The sequence below is a fragment of the Antechinus flavipes genome, chromosome 2 (assembly GCF_016432865.1).
Source record: "Antechinus flavipes isolate AdamAnt ecotype Samford, QLD, Australia chromosome 2, AdamAnt_v2, whole genome shotgun sequence".
In the NCBI taxonomy this organism is placed as follows: domain Eukaryota; kingdom Metazoa; phylum Chordata; class Mammalia; order Dasyuromorphia; family Dasyuridae; genus Antechinus; species Antechinus flavipes.
Genome location: NC_067399.1, coordinates 274,145,154 through 274,151,153, shown reverse-complemented (window position 1 = coordinate 274,151,153; position 6,000 = coordinate 274,145,154).

Sequence of the window (6,000 nt, the reverse complement as noted above, 5' to 3'; positions counted from 1 at the left end):
GCTTTTCATCTCAATTCAAGGATTAGACTTCATTTTTTCTCTCTATAAATATCTCTTACATATGGCCCCTTCTTTCTACTCACATAGCTTTCACTCTAGTTCAGACCATCTCACCTCCCACATGTAAGAGCCTCCTTTTTATTATTTTTAACTTAAATCTTCTCCAACTCTAATCCATCCATTTTCTAGTAGCTACTGGGTTTAAAATTTTTAATTTAAAATTATTTATTAGCTTTTAACATTTACTTTAATAATATTTTGATTTCCATTTTTTTATTCCTCCCTCATTCCCCTATCCCTTCCTCAATCTGCTATATACAATCAATTATATTAAACATATTTGCTCTTTGATCATGTTGTGAAAGAAGAATCAGAACAAAAGGAGGGAAAGCATGAGAAAGAAAAAAACAACAAAAAATGAAAATAGTATGCTTCAATCTGCAGACTCTGTAGTTCTTTCTCTAGATATGGATGGCATTTTCTATAATGAGTCTTTTGGAATTGTCTTAGATCATTGTATTGCTGAGAAGAGTAAAGTCTATCAAAGTTCATCATCCACACAATGTTGCTACTGCTCACTTCACTCAAAATCAGTTCATGTAGGTTTTTCCAGGTTTTCTGACATCTGCCCACTCATCATTTCTTATAGAACAAAATTCCATTACATTCATAATTTATCCAATCTTTCTCCAACTGACAGGCATCCATTCCTTGCCATTTTCCAGTTCCTTGCCACTACAAAAAGAAATGCCACAAACAATTTTGCACATGTAAGTCCTCTTCTCTCTTTTATGATCTCATTGGGACACAGACCCAGTAGTAACCCCGTTGGATCAAAGGGTTTATTTGTGTTTTTTAAAGATTTTTATTTTCAAAACACATGCATAGATAGTTTCAACATTCACCCCTGCAAAATCATGTGGTCCAATTTTTTTTCTCCCTCTCTTCCCCTAATCTCCTCCCCTGGATGGCAAGCAATCTAATGCATATTAAACATGTACAATTCTTCTATACATTTTTCTACAATTATTATGCTACACAAGTAAAATCAGATCAAAAAAGAAAAAATGAGAAAGAAAACAAAATGCAAGCAAACAACAACAAAAAAGTTGATCCACTAGTTCCCACAGTCCTCTCTCTGGATGCAGATGGGACTCTCCATCACAAGACCATTGGAACTATCCTGAATCACCTTGCTGTTGAAAAGACCCGCATCCATCAGAATTGATCATCATATAATCTTGTTATGGCTGTGTACAATAATCTTCTGACTTTACTCACTTCACTTAGTATCAGTTCACACAAGTCTCTCTGAAATCATGCTGCTATTTGTTTCTTATAGAACAATAATATTGCATAACATTCATATACTATAACTTATTCAGCCATTCTCCAACTGATAAGCATCCACTCACTTTCCAGTTCCTCGCTACTACAAAAAAGGCTGCTACAAACATTTTTTGCATATGTAGGTCCTTTTCCATTTGTTATGATCTCTTTGGGATACAGACCCAATAGAGACATTCCTAGATCAAAGGATCTGCACTGTTAGATAGCCCTTTGGGCACAGATCCAAATTGCTCTCCAGAACAGTTGGACCATTTCACAACTCAGCTACAATGTATGAGTGTCCTAGTTTTCCCAAATCCCCTCCAACATTTATCATTATCTTTTCCTGTCATCTTAGCCAACTTGAGAGGTGTGAGAGGATACCTCAGAGTTGTATTAATTTGCATTTCTCTAATCAATAGTAACTTACAGCATTTTTATATGACTATAAATGGCTTTAATTTCATCATCTGAAAATTGTCTGTTCATATCCTTTGACCATTTATCAATTGGGGAATGACTTGTATGTATTCTTATAAAATTGATTCAGTTCTTTATATATTTTAGAAATGAGACTTCTATCAAAAATGTCGTTGCAAATTTTTTTTCCAGCTTTCTGCTTTCCTTTTGATTGTGACTGCATTGATTTTGTTTGTACCTTTTTAATTTAATGTAATCAAAGTTATTCATTTTGCATTTCATAATGGTCTCTATTTCTTCTTTGGTCATAAATTCTTCCCTTCTCCAAAGATCTGATAATTAAACTATCCCTTGCTCTCCCAATTTGCTTATAGTATCACCTTTTATGCCTAAATAATATACCCATTTTGATTTTATTTTGGTATTCCCAGCAATTTTTGTAAAATAGTGAGTTCTTATCCCAGAAACTGGAGTTTTGGAATTTATCAAACACAAGATTACTATAGTCATTGATTATTGTGTTATGTGCATCTAACCTATTCCACTGATCCATTATTCTATTTATTAGCAGCACCATATGGTTTTGATAACTGCTGCTTTGTAATAGTGTTTTAGGTCTGGTACTGTATTTTTTTTCATTAATTCCTTTGATATTCTTAATAGAAGAAGGACTTCCTAAACCCTTAAGTATTCAATGAATAGAAGTTATTATTTTTGCATCAATAGATGTATTTACTGTATTAATATTTTTGTAAATGGAAATTAATTTTAGAGATCATGAGATCTTTCACAGTAAAGGTGATCCCTATTATACAAAGAGACACTTAATAAAAGTTCAAAATTTTGCATCATACAGTGTTTAAAACACTATAGCTTCATTTAAATTCTCTAATTTGCTTATTCTGGAATGGGTTAAAAAACAGAATTTTCATCCTTGATGTCTTTTTTTTTTGTCTGAAAGCCTACAAATTTTAACTTATTGTTATGAGGTAAATTACTTATTACTATTTTGCATATCTTCTTACTCTTTTAAGTGCTTTCTGATGACATTAATGTCTTTTTTTCACTAAATGACAGAGGTCTTTTGAGTCTATTATATTTTTATTCCCCTAGTTTTACTGTCAACTGAGGTTAGCTATCTGTGACACCGTAGCTTATTAATGCTTGTTATTGCTTCATCTTTGTTCCTAATTTTGTGATTTCAATACTGTTATGAGTAGAGCTCTATTTAAACTCTGGGAATGGCTGAACAAGTTGTGGTATATAAACATGATGGAATGCTACTGTGCTATAAGAAATGATGAGTTCCTTCTCAGAAATGTGGTGATCTAGCATAATTCCAATGGTCTTGGGATAGAAAATGCCAATCACATCCAGAGCTAGAACTATGGAAACTGCATGTGAATCAAAGTACCTTATTTTTGTTTCATCTTATTTTGTTTGTTAGTTTGCTTTTTTTCTTTTCTTATGTTTTTTTTTCCCTTTTAGTCTCATTTTTCTTGTACAACATGACAAATGTGGAAATATGTTTAGAAGCATTGTATATGTTCAATCTATATTGGATTGCTTGCTGTCTTGGGTAGACGGATGGCAAGAAGGAGAAAAAAAGTGGAATATAAAATCTTACAGAAATGAATGTTGAAAACTATCTTTACATGTATTTGGAAAAATAAAATACTATTGAGGAAAAAAAAAGAAATGATAGGCTTGATGATCTTAGAAAAACATGGATATAACGAAGAGCAAAATGAGCAAAACCAAGAATAGCAATATTGTTTTAAGAACAGTCTTCATAGTCAATCTAACATAGGATTTTCATATTTTTGTTGTTATTGTTTGCTTGTTTTTTCTTTTTAATTTTTTGTTAGTTTGATTTTTATTTCTCATTTTTTCCCTTTTTATCTGATTTTTCTTGTGCAGCGTGATAAATGTGGAAATATGATTAGAAGAACTGCACATGTTTAATCTATATTAGATTATTTGCTGTCTAGGGGAGGGGAGGGAAAAAATTTGGAATACAAAATTTTGCATGAGTGAATGTTGAAAACCATCTTTGCTTCTATTTTGAAAAATAGAAAGCTATTTTTATTTAAAAAATTAAGCCAAAACTCCAAAATATTTAATAAATTAAAAGAGTTGATATGATTTATCTTTATCTTTTACCTTTTTCTTATTAATGAGAAGCACATCAGTGAAGGCTTATAAATTACAGTCTTAGACACATAGCCCCATAGAATGTATTACCCCTAGAATCATGAGAAGATGCCTTTAGACTTATGCCCTTAAGAAAGTCCCCAACTATACTTAAATATTGATAGGAATACTTTTTATGGTAGCACAGAATTGAAAACAAAATAGATGTCTATCAATTGGAAAATGCATAACAAATTGGAGTACACAATGATAGTGGAATAGTGCTGTGTGTTAACAACCAATGTGATGAATATAGAGAAGTATAGAAAGATTTATACAAATTGCTGCAGAACCAAGAAAACAATATACTCAATTACTACAAAAATGTCAACAGAAAAAAATCCCCCCCAAATAATTAAAAATGAATGTTGCAAAATTATTAGAGATATGAGAAGATACTCTTACCTTACCACTTTGCAATTATGGAAGGTTATACACTTGTGTAGACTTTTTTCAATATATTGATGAGTCATACTGTTTCCCCCCTCTTTTTTGTCTTTAGAAATACTATTTGCTACAAATTAAGACAACTCTGGAGTACAACTATACACCTCTCAGATTGGTTAAGATGACAGGAAAAGATGATGATAACTGTTGGAAGGGATGTGGGAAAACTGGGACAATAATACACTATTGGTAGAGTTAGTTGTGAACTTATCCAACTATTCTAGAGAGCAATTTGGAACTGTGCCCAAAGGGCTATCAAACTCTGCATACCCTTTGATCCAGTAGTTTCTCTATACTGGGCCTGTATGCCGAAGAGTTCATAAAAAAGGAAAAGGACTCATGTACAAAAATGTTTGTGACAGCCCTTTTATAGTGGCAAGTAACTAAAAACTGAGTAGATGCCCATCAGTTGGATAATGGTTGAATAAATTGTGGTATATGAATATTATGGAATATTATTGTTCTGTAAGAAATGACCAGCAGGATGAATACAGAGAGGCAGGAAATACTTATATGAACTGATGCTGAGTGAAGTGAGTAGAACTAAGAGAAGATTATACTCAGCAACAAGATTATGTGATAATCATCTGTGATGGACTTGGCTGTTTTCAACAGTGAGGTGATTCAGGCCAATCTCAATAGACTTGTGATGGAGAAAGCCGTGTGCAGCTAGAGAGAGGACTGTGAGGACTGAGTGTAGATCACAACATAGCATTTTCACCTTTTTTTTTTGTTCTTTGCTTGCTTTTTTTTTTTTTTTTCTTTTTCATTTTTTCCTTTTTGATCTGGTTTTTCTTGTGCAGCATGATAAAGGTGAAAGTATGTATAGAAGAATTGCACATGCTTAGCATATATTGGATTGTGTGCTTCTAGGGGAAGGAGTGAGAGGAAGAAAAACTTCAAACACAGGGTTTTGCAAGAGTGAATGTTGAATTGTATCTAGGATATACTGTAACCTATTTAATATGTAAAGAACTGCTTGCCATCTGGGGGAGGGGATAGAGAGAGGGAAGGGAAAAATCGGAACAGAAGTGAGTGCAAGGGATAATGCTGTAAAAAATTACCCTGGCATGGGTTCTGTCAATAAAAAGTTAAAAAAAAAAAGACAGTAAATTAAAAAAAAAAAGAGTGAATGTTGAAAACTATCTTTGAATGTATTTTGAAAATTAAAAGCTACTATTAAAATAAAATAAAAATACTATTTACTATATGGGATATGAGAGGAATGATATTGGGGAAAATTATGAATAAGGTCAAAAAAATCAAAAGATCAATAAAAATTAATTTTAAAGAATACATGATAAAATCTGAAATGGGAATTAACTCTAGAATTTAAAAAGGAGCTTGTTACAAAGGAAAAATCCAACTCTTCAGAGGAAATCATCTTTTTGCCTTGAGCGTTTTCCAGTGTGAAGCTGGTGCAGAGTTCTCTCTCCTTCTTCCACTCCCACCATCACAGTGGTAACTTTCAGTGAAATAACTTACCCAATAATTGACACTATGTCTAGAGAGCCTGACTTCAGAGATAAGTTTTGTGGCAAAAAAGAGCACAGAACAAAGATGCCATGCCCCAGGAATACAATATGAAGGCACAAAAAGAAAAGACATTAA